This window comes from Gallus gallus, chromosome 1 (assembly GCF_016699485.2).
Source record: "Gallus gallus isolate bGalGal1 chromosome 1, bGalGal1.mat.broiler.GRCg7b, whole genome shotgun sequence".
NCBI lineage: Eukaryota > Metazoa > Chordata > Aves > Galliformes > Phasianidae > Gallus > Gallus gallus.
In genome coordinates, this window is record NC_052532.1 from 112,613,099 (window position 1) to 112,624,522 (window position 11,424).

The following is an 11,424-nucleotide window of genomic DNA, read 5'->3' on the forward strand; positions in this document are numbered from 1 at the left end:
CCCTTGTCCTGTCTGTGCTTTCACTGAAATTCATGTTTCTGGAAGAGTCCCTAGCAGACTGTCATGAACAACAACAGCAGACTCACCAGCTCCCTAGAAAACCAGACCTATTTTCTAAAGCAGTGGGTTGGAATATTACTGACAAACTCATACCAGTGATCCCACAGATTTTGACGTCGTGATGGTCAATGCACTTAGACCAAGGTAGTGTTGCAGTCTGAGAGGTCTGCCCTACCCACGGCTACAAAAGCGACTGGGTGTCGAGGCCACAAAGTCCACAAGACTCATCCTGTACCCTCCTGGCATCTCTCCACTGCAGGCCCTGTTATGTTTTCCCTCTCTCTGTCTCCAGAAACAGGGAGACCTTATCCACGTGGAGGGGGCCACACGTGGCTTTTTCTCCACTGAGTGCTGGAGCAGGGCTGCATTGCTGCGTGTGTGGGGTGGGCAGGAGGCTGAGAGGGGATGGGGGGGGGGGGCTGCCCTGAGGAGGGGAGTTGCTAGTGTCTGTGGGTTAGGGTGTGAGGGGTGAGAGAGGCTGTACCAAGCTCTCTACAGTATCAGCTTCAGGCGCAGTCTGTCAGGAAGGGTTTCACTGTCCTACTGTATGTAAATGGACAAACAAAGCAGTAGGAATCAGGCAGGGATGAACGGAGAATCTCTGGCCTTCACCTGGACTCCTGAACCTTCCCAGCTCAAGCCTTTGTCCCAGAGGCTCAGCAGAACCCTGACACTTCACAGTGCTGCGGCCCTTCTCTTGGTATCGGTATCATGAAAGATTCAAATGGCATTGTCCACCTCCAAAGCTTTTGTAGAATGAATCAGTTTTCCAATGTGTCTGCCTTGACACACATTCCCTGACCACTTGGAGGTCACAAATTTAATTAAACCTCTGTGAATAGTAGCAGACCTCACAGAAATAAAGGCCTTAATCCAATCAAGCCACATTTGTACTCCCTGTATTGCATCAAGCACGGTCAAAGCAGAAGGGACAGAGCGTGGTGAGCTAGCAGGGCCCCAAGAAGTTCCCCCATACACAGCCAGTTACGGGTGATAATGTGATTGTGACACTCGCAGACAATGTGAGCAATTTCTCAAACTGGAAGTCCAAGACTTCGTATTGCCGTGCCCAGCTAGTACAAGAAACATGGGAAAGATCACAGCTAGTTCTTGGAGTAAAATGGCTAAGGTTTTCAGGAGAGCTATCATTTCTCAGGTGGAGACAAACTTTAGCAGCGGCTGGTACAAATCTCTCACCAAAGTCACAGGTTTGCTTTGTAGTCATCAGTTTTGAGGGAACCTTGCCACCTCTTCCTTTCTTTTTCTGTATAAAAAAAAAGAAAGAAGAAAAAAAGAAAAAAAAAAAAAAAAAAAAAGGAAGGCAGAAGCAGCCTGGTGCCCTAGGAAGTGCTTTTAATCAACCTGTGCAATACCAATTAATTTTGCATAACACGCCTCATTCCACCCCGGAGGAGGCAATGCTTGATGTGTGGGCCAGGTGATTCTCTGGCAATCGGAGGATCTGGCTAAGTTTTTTTCTGAAGCTGCTTGGAAAGTTTACTTAAGGTTCTGGGAGGAGGAAATGTAATGATGTCTTCACAAAGCTGGGCATCTTCAGCCTACGCGTGGATCGATGCTTGTGGAGTCTTGAAATTTCAGCAAGGAATGGGCATTTTCTTTGTGAAAGGACCCACAGCATTCACTCCAAGTATAGAATTCCTACCAACTCAGTACAGTAAATATTTCACCGGCCAGATTAAAGACGATGCAGTCTGTAAGTAAAATTGTAAAGTGCTCTGGGGCATTTTCTGAGTGAGAGGCGTGTTACTAATTGCCAGAATATTAGTAAATTAGGCCTGAACTTAAGTATTTGTAAAAAGCAAAGCTCTCTAACGAGAGCAAGACAGGCACACAGACGTGGGAGATGGCTGCTGATGGCAGGTTCTGGTTAGGAGAAAAGGTGCCAAAGTGTGTAGCAAGGTGATGTTAAAGGAGCTTAATGTGTGAGACCTCAAGGGAAGGTGGGCACGGACTTCTATGTGCTGCAGAAAAGACTCCATCAATCCTGTTTAGAAACAGGACCAGAAAATGGAGTGGGAATTGTTATTACTGCTGTGTTACTGAGGCTGCGATAGCAAATAGCAAGCATGCTGATGTGCATGCTGTAAGGGGAGTAAAAGCACTGGTGCCAAAATGCTCGTCATGAAAAAGCAGTAGGGACACTGGAGGGCAAGCACAACTTCTGCTTTGTGTATTTGTGGGTAAAACTGCAGTTCTGCTCCACCTTTCCTTGTGCTGCTGGAGGAGGGGGAGCACACGACGATTCCTTTCATTGGAATCAACTCGGCTTGAAGAACGGGGCTTTAAAAAAGGAGAGAGTGGGCGAGGGAGCGAGCCGCGGTGTTTCACAAACCGTTTTGCTGCGTGTTGAGCAGCCAGCGATGGGCTGCAGCGTGTGAGAGGCAGCTCCCTCCAGATCCTAATCCAGGGGTCTGCCAGAGAGGAGGATCCTGCCTCGGCCAGATCGAGCACACGGTGACTGCATGCTGCTCCTGGTGCTGCTCCCAGCTTTCTGCTTTGCTGGAGTTCAATAGGCTTTGCCCCTGTGCTCATTCAGCTGATTAAAAGTCTTTTTTTTTTTTTTTAAGCCACCAGCATGTGAGCCACAAGGATCTGTACGTTATTGCTCAGCCGTGCTGCGAGACGCTGTCTAGAAGTAATTAATTGGGCAGTGCTTTGGAAACGTGGAGGAAAAACATTTTCAGGGGAAAAAATAATGCAGAAAGGGAGGGGGGGGGGACTTGCATTTTCCCTTTGAAGTGAGGATCTTTCACTGAGAGGAAGGGAGGCACGACTGGAGGAACAAGCTTGCTTGTTATTTTCACCATGTTGCTCTCCACAGCTATATGGATAAACATGTTACTTCAGCCTGTGTTTTTCTGCTTCATTTTAATAACCATAGGAGTGGGACGTTGTTAATGAGAGTTGGGAGGGGACCACTTTTCTTGGGTGGGGGACGTCCGTTCCTCACCCGACCCCTGCTGTCAGCCAGCAGTGGCCCTGGGAGCTCCTTAGATGGGAGGGTGAAGGGCTTTTGCTGCCGCTTGAGGAACAGCTGCTCCCTTCCAGCCAGGCCTCCAATAATCCGGGGACGTTAGCAGGAACCGTGAGTTCATGCAAGGCAAAAGGGTGGGGGCCCAGCAGCTGTCAGGCGGGCTTATTTATATCCACGTTATGGGAGCTCGGTGACGTTGGTAATTCCCCTGCGAGGTCTCACACAACGTGTAGCATCAGCTGCGCTTCGCTCCCCAGCCACAGATAGCATCAAACAGTGCCGAACCCAAACCAACTTTTTAGTTGCCTTTAGCAGCACAAATCTGCCAGGGCCCTGATGTTCCACCTGCCTCAAGCCTGTGGGGTGGACACAATCACCTTCCCCCGAGGTGGCAGCTCTCAGCAGACCCGTTTGGATCCACCCCTTCTCACGGAGGAGGTATAAGAGGAGCTATCAGACAGCTGGAGCAAGAGAGGGACATGTGGGCAACTCTGCACAGAGATCACTTGTGTGTGTGTGTATGCCTGTGTCTCCAGGCAGATCATGTGCTGTGCATTCAAAGAGAGAGGCGTGGTGTGTATTTGCATGCTTTCGGCAGGTTTGGAATTGAGAGGCATGCAAGCATCTGACTTTCTGTTTGGCATCATGGAATGTGGGTATCAATTCATAAAAGAAGGTGGCTCATACCCAAAGGTGAGGGCTGGAGAAACTCCTGCAGGAGAAGGAATTATAGCAATATAAATAATAATTTTATAAAATAATCTAATAAAAATAGCGTACTGCAACTTCCAGTGCCCACCCATCTGACGTGATCTGATATGATCTAAGGCTGCAAACACCAGCAGCCTTGTTATCTGTGGCCCTGAGGAGGGACAGGTAATGCCCCCCTGCCTGCGGGCACCCCAGGCCTACCAGCAGCTCCTGGTGACGCTGGGAGTCGTGGCTCTGACATGCTGGGAGATGTGACGGGGCCGTGGGATTTCTGAGGTCGTGAGCGATCTGCAGCACCAATAGAAAAAGAATGATTCAGCATCGAAGGAGCTCACGAGAGGGCTGGCAGGGAAGCGGAGCTGCTTTGTGAATGTGCAGCTTTAGCAGAACACTGTGTTTCTGGTCGAGAGGGCTCGGCTGGGGCGGCGAGTTCAGGGCTGTTCTCCGGGCTGCATTTAATTGTGCTGCAGTGTGGTGCTTTCATGCTATTTTAGGTCAGAGCGTGCACTCGACAAAACCATCAGAGAAGCACGCATTCCCAGCAGCCTCCCTTGCTGCCAACGATCAGGCTGCAGCTCCTCAAATATCTAGGGCGGGGGTTCCAGCCCACCACCCGTCCCTGTGGCCCCTGGCGCTCGGCCCCCCCCTCCTGATCTGTCGGCTGGCGGTGATGCTCATCGGGACGGGCAGCTCAGTGAACTGGCAGAGAGGCGAAGCGGAGGTCATCTGGGGATTCCCGGCCTCGAGCGACAGGCGGGCAGCCTGCCCCCGGCCTGGGGGGGCAACGGGGTGAGGGGAGGGCAGGGTGAGAGAAAGAGCACAAAAGAGCACCAGGCGTGTCAATAGTGATGCTGCGGCACGATCTGGGCCCCTCAGACGCTGCGGCTGACACCTCCGGAGGGGCTGATGCGTGGAGCTGCAGGATTACGCTTGCTGTGGTTTGCTGTCCCTGCCGGCAGGCACAAACAAATAGCTTATTGCATCGGGGCCAGCGTTATCAAAATGACTTTAAAAAGGCAGCCAGCTTTAGTCTCCCTCTGCTTATTAGAAGCTGCAGTTAATCACTTGCTGTGAAAAGGCTCGCCACCAAGTTGCTTGCTCCTCAGGCCTTCTTTTCTGCCCTTCTCACAAATAATTCCCTTATTCAGCCGGCCCGTCCCCCTCAATCAAGCAATCCCTATGCCTGCCACCCACTCTGCCTGGATTAACCTCAGGTGGTCACTCAGTTGCAGGTTGCTCGAAAGGCACTGCCTCCCAGCAACCTCTTTTTGCTTTCTATTCCTAAGCCTGGGTTTTAAAACCCCTCTGTGTATCCTGAACCAGTAAGACCCTTTCCCTCTAGGCTCTGCTAGTGGTTTAATAGCCTCTTGTTTCTCTTAAACCCGGTGCTGATAGCGTTGGACTCTGCTGATGCTGGGGAGGCAGTTGACGGCTGCTGAGTACCCTCTGCTGCGTGAAGTGTGGGAGCCCTGCGCTGTCCTGGTGACGGAGGTCACTCTGAAGGGAGAAGCCCTTGTATTGCAGAGCCTCGGTATTGCTGTCACTTGTGCCTGGAAGCAATTGGAAGAGCTGCCTCGGTGTGCTGCTGGGTTGAGCCGTGCTGCAGGCAGCCTCAACGTGCTTCTCCAGCAGGATACATCCCCAGCGAGGCGTGTGGCTTTTGGCTGCCCTTGGAAGGCATAGTTTGGCATGCTTGGCTTCACGCTGAGCACTGAGGGCCCGTATGGACCACACAAGGCTAATTTGGGTTTGGGCTGGCATGTGAGAAAATCCCCTAGCAGAGAGAGCGGGCAGCGCGCTGCAGCTGCGGGGTGTCTCAGCTGGATGCCTCAGGGCACAGGGCACGCAGGCAGCGGCCATGTGAGGCCCAGTGCAGACTTTCTCTGGGCATCAGAGGGATTAGCCCGCATGACAGCTTTTTTTTTCAGCCGTTGCATTCTTTCTTAATGTGCGTTGCAGCGCAGCTGCTTGCAGAGCTTCAGAGGGCACGCAAGGCTCAGCTCCCAGTCCTGAGGCTTGAAAGAGAATTACAAAGCACCTCTCTCCATCGCTGCGTGGACAGTTTCCATAGCTCCCTCACCGAGCTCACACCGAGAGAACGGTGGTGCCTCACTTGACATCGAGACCCCATGTGATGCTGCGGCCCCTCCGACCCAAGGGAACGCCAGCACAGCCCGCTGCAGTTTGCTCCCGTAGGACAGTGGGGCCTGCTTCAGCCGGCGGGAGGAGGGCTGAGGTGGTGCTGGGTGAGGAGGACGGGCTGCTCCAAGGCCTTTCTCTGTGCTGAGGCAGCTGGGGCTGGACCGGTGCCAGCGGAGAAGCGAAAGCAGCTTCACCGCAGCTCTAATTTATGCCCGGCTGCCAGTGGCCCTGGGGCTTTTCTGTCAGCCGGGGCTCAACCAGCCGTGACGGCATCCTCCCTGCAGCCGCTCCTCCCGGTGCTTGCTGCTGTTGCCAGCGGCTCAGAGGGCTCTGGGTGCAAGCGGTCCTGGCACCGGTCCCTCTCTGTAGGGACTCTGGGGGGTGGCAGTCTCCGGGGCATCCGTGCTGCTGCCTCAGTGCCTGCTGGCCGGGTCGCAGCCTGCATTTCAACCCTTCTAGGCGAAAAGCGCTTCCTACTCATCTGGTGCACGTGACGGTGCTTCGCTGTCTATATCTGTCCCCATGACGTGAGCAGCACACTCCCCTGCAAACCACCTGCAGATCACTCTGGAGCCGAAAAGCCCAGTCGTAGAGACTGCAAAGAAAAATGAAAAGCCCCACATTCGAAACTCAGGAACAGACGATGTACGGTAATTTTCCCCGTCTCTCTGCCTTTGCTGGAATTAATCAACAATCTCTGCCTGCAATTGCTGGGAATAATTTATTTCAAGAAATGCAAAGAAAGCGTTTAGGATAGAAATTTAAATTTCCTCTCTCAGCCCAACCTATTCTCAATCATTGCCTGTGCTCAATCCGTCCAGATACGTATAAGCCGATGCTCGTTCTAGTTGCTCTGGATGCTTACATGTATTTTTTTTCTGTACCGAATCTCAGATCCCAGCTCCATCTTGGGTGCATGAATAATTCCGTAAGGAAAATCCCCTCAGGGAGTGACTTCTGGGCGAGAACACACGGGGTCAGCTGGGGCGTGGAAAAACCCTTGCAGATGGGACTGCTGGTTCCATACGGTTGGATTCTCACTTACTCCTTATCTCCCGAGCGTGGAGAAAGGAGTGGTATTGAGGGGAGAGGGAGCAGTGTGAGCAAAACTGCAAACAGCTTGGTTCTGGGAGATGCTGGTGTGCCAAGTCATAAGGTGCACATAAAAGATGGGATCGGAGTTGTAAAAAAAAAAAGCACAAAACCTTTACTGCCTTGGGAGCTATTAAAAATGTTTTGCTGTTGTTTTTCTTCTGTTGATAGGAAAATTACTTACATTGAGCTGTGGGAATAATCAAACAAAAGAGCATAAACTTCAAAGGCAGTACTTCATATCCTTAAAATTGAGGAGGCCGAGGAGAGGAAGAAGTGAGCGCGAGCCATTAATTCTGCTCTGTGATTGCCCATGCGTGCACATGACGTGGGTTCCCCAGCTTCCTGCAGCCCAACATCTGTAACCGCAGCCCGGATGCTCCCCCCGCCCCCCCCCCCCCCATGTAATCTGTGCCCCATGAAGTCTGCTCGTCCCCTTCTGTAAGCCCTCATCATCTCGTGGGCCGACAGCACTTCTTTGAACCGGGGCGAGAGGGAAAGTAATACATAAACTTTAAAGGCACTCATCTACCGCGTGCAATTTGTGTTTTACACCTCGTGAATTTTAACTGCTGCGGTTGTAAGTTGCCATTAACCCCCTGTGCGTTGGCACTCCTGCCCTGACCCTCGGAGGGCGGCAGCAGCAGGGGGCTGCAGCGCGGCTCTCCTCGCATCCCACAGCACCGGAGCAGGATTTTCTCCCATTTCCTAAAAGAGCTCGGTCGCTTGTGAAAGCTCTTCCCTTCACGTGCATTCGGGCTGAGTATTAGAACAGCAAATGCCCTCCAGATACTGCTAAATGGCTGCTTAAAAATGAAACAGCAAACATAAAAGCACAGATGACTGCAGCGCAGAGTTAAAAATCAAAGCACTACTGGCAAGCCTTGCACACCGGACGGCTGCACAGCTGATCTGCAGCCATTATTTATGCTGCCGTTAAAAATCGTTATTGGGGCTCTAAAAAAGCCTCCTCCAAACACGCGGTGAAATCAGAGGGATGCTGGCTGCTATGGCATGCAGCCTCACACGGGGTGAGCCCTGGGACCTCTGCTCTGTGGTGGCATTTCATTACGGGCACTGAGACTATTAAACCAATTTCCGAGCGCTCGGGTGTGAGATGTTTGTGGGATTTCCCCAGCTGAACAAATCAGCTTAGAAGTCTGCAATTCATTAAGCAAGTTATCAGGAGAAAGCCGCGTATGCTCTCCTTTTGCTGTGCCTGCAGTCCCTAACTTCCAGCTCCCTCAGGACAGCGGGTTGCTTCTACCAGTGTGACGCTTGCAGGAGCTGGGTTCAAAGCTTATTTTCATCCCTTATTGAACTGGGTATTTGGGGGCAGCACCCAGGCAGGCCGAGGGGCAATGGAAGCATACCACTTTCCTCCAGGCCTGCTACACCGGCTGCAACCAAAGGGATCACAACTTCAGCGGCTTTTGAAATCAGCACGGTCAGTTCAGAGGGCTGTGTGAGGACTGTGGCATCGTTTTAGGATGTATTCTCCCTTCCTCCCTCCCTCCCTTCCTTCCTTCCTCCCTCTCTTCCTTCCTTCCTTCCCTTCTCCCTCCCTCCCTTCCTTCCTTTCCTCCTTACTTTCCTCCTCCCTCCATCCAGAGGCAGGGGATGAGCCAGGCCTGCGGGTGCTGGGCTGTGCTTAGTGCTTGGTACACAGTGAGGCCTTTCCTTGCAGGGCAGCCTTCACATTTGCAATTTGAATTTAATCCCCTGGGCTAAAGAGAGCTCCGCTTGCCTATTGTTCCTCCAGCTGGCAACAGCTTTATTTCTTTGATGCTTTCAATCCTCGGTCGTTTCCAAGGCGCTGGCAGAGATGCTTTTAACACAGAGTCTACCCGGGACCGTGACAAGCTGGTCACAGCATCCCACCCTCTGGGTACTCAGCTCCCCCAGGGCTGTGGGGCTCCCTCCTGCTCGGCTGAGTGTGCCTCTGACAGCGACCTCTGGTCCCCGGGCTGCTCCTCATGGCTCCCCCAGCTGCAGGACCTTCCTCAGGAGCAGCCCTGATGCGAACGGCTCGCTCCGCTAATTGCTAATTAGTCTTACCACTCTTTCTCTGCAAGAAGTAAGTGGTGCGATGCTTTCCTATGGTCTTTGCTGTCTGGCTTCACCTGGGTGCCTCTCTAACCCACCCTTCTCACATGCCTAATCGACAAGACTGTGTTCATCATTTATTTCGGGAGATGTCTATGTAGTGCCAGCCAAGGAACTGCGTATTCTGCAAGGTCACTGAATGCATGCTTGACTCTGAAGTAGTTTGGACAATGATTTGAAGCGGATTAATGTCAGTAAGCTCTTATCTGTGATAATGCTTAGCTTTGTATTTCGTACGTGTACATCGCGCAGTTCCATCGCATGCATCAGACATATTGTGCTGTGTTTGTGATTTGCTATCTTTCAATCTCGGGGGGGGGGGGGGGGGGGGGGAAATAGGTGAACTAGGTACTTTTCCAGAAATTGAATTTGGGATTGTTCCCTGCTAATTCATGTTGTTAATTAGCTACAGCAGGTAGCCAATAAAGCAGCATAAATGATTGCAGGTTCCTTAGGAAATGTGCCAATACGAACGCAAATACTGATTCAGATGTGGAATTTTCACAGTGCCTCCCGGTGAAACTCATTCATTAAGAAGCAAAAGCTAGGAGACATAAACGTGAGATGCTTGCAGCCTGCTGATGGACGTTTTGCAGTAGGGAGAATGCTGGATCACTAATCATTCCCTTGGCATATCAGCAATGCACATGCCACCCAACGGGAAGGGTGGGCAGATTTCTGCCTGGCTGAGTGCAGCGGTGCTGCTCGCAGCCCCTGAGCCCCAGCAGTGATTTCGCGACCCGCGGGAAGCGCTGCTAGCTCGTACCTCTGGCCTGCCACTGAATGGATTGCCAGCATGAGGCATGGAGCCTCTGGGAGCTGTGCGGGAGGTGAATGCGAAAGCAAGCACAGAAGAAAGTCAGGCTCCTGCAGACTTCAACAGGCACGCTTCCCTTCCCACAGAAGAAAAAGCTGTTACTACGTAGAGGCAACGTTAGAAAAATCACACAGAGCACAAAGGGAAGTCTACCTCTGGGTTTTTAGGTAAGCTGAGGGGAATCCCTGCAGCCTTTTCCCCTCCTTTACTTTTTCTTTTCTAATACTAGTGCCGCAGAGGACTGCGTCTGTGTGCATGAAATCAGTGCTGCTCTTTAAATACTTTTCTCCCCCCAACGCCGCTCCAGTTCCTGGTTCAGTTTTGAATGGAGATCTTAAGCGAAAGCAGCAAAACACCAACTGGCTGGAAAATTGGCCATGAAGGAGCGCAGTTATTACGAACCAGATGCTTCAGCCGAGAGGAAGCAGGATACGGGAGGCCTTCCAAAAGTGGGTTACCAAGGGGCCTTAGAGACGGACAAGCACCAAAAGCATCAGTTATCCACTTGAGCATTCGCATGTGTTTGCTTAGGGCTTTGAGTGGCCTGCAACCACAAGACTGGGATTTGGGTTCCTCTGTGCAGCCTCTGAGATTTCCACACATTGCTGAGCTGCTTTTCTCCAGGTCTTGGGAGTGTCAAGACTAGAGAAGCAAGTTGTCACTGGGTGATCATTCATACCAGACACATCCCCCAGTGTGCTCGAGGGTTTCATATGCCTATGCTGCGTCTGTGGGTAACCGTGGAACTTCACATACAAGCAGAACCACCTGGCTCCTTTCAAAAGACAAATAGCACATCAAAGCAGATTTTTATCATCATTGTTACACTCTCCGGCCCCCCTGCGAGAGGATTTTCATGCTGTCATTTCAGGGATGAAATAAATTTTTTTGGGAAAGCAAAATTCTGCCCTGACTTTTATTTATTTAGAGCAATGCTGATGACTGTAACTGCATGTCCCCTTGGTGGAAACAATGAAAGCAACTCCACACTCTGGGCTTCAGTCCGGTCAGTAGTACCATAGTATCACAGAATGGCTTGGGTTGGAAGGGACCCCAAGGATCAACAAGTTCCAACCCTCATGTCACAGGAAGGGCCACTAACCTCCAGCTCTGTCACTAGACAAGGTTGCCTAGGGCCCCATCCAACCTGGTCTTGAACACCTCTGGGGACAGAGTAGTAGACACAACAAACTAGAAGAAAAGAATGTACCTGTCAGAAAGAAAAGGAAGGATGTTCTCTGTATTTGCTAAAGCTCAGGGAAAATAAGGGCAATGGCCACTGCTAGTGTGGGACCAAGGAAGAGAGAGCGTACAGCTTGAAGCATTCAGAAGTGACGTGGCCAGCCAGTTTCCCAAAGCCAAAAGGGGCCCAGGGAAACGTGTTTTATTCTCCTTGGGATTAGTTATGGGAGATGGTAAAGTTACAGTGCCTCTCCCCATATGGCTGGGGTGATAAAGAAGTGACATGGAAGCATACTGATGTAAGGGGACAATATTTGAG

At 51.5% G+C, this 11,424-nt stretch overlaps 1 long non-coding RNA gene across 1 annotated transcript; it reads left to right on the plus strand.

The window, feature by feature from the left end:
* The first annotated feature begins 498 nt into the window (after nucleotides 1–498).
* On the plus strand, nucleotides 499–10,825 carry LOC101751443. The gene is made up of 3 exons (XR_006933448.1): nucleotides 499–2,535; nucleotides 6,368–6,558; nucleotides 7,172–10,825. It is a non-coding gene; the product is annotated as an uncharacterized LOC101751443 (long non-coding RNA).
* The last annotated feature ends 599 nt before the right edge of the window (nucleotides 10,826–11,424 follow it).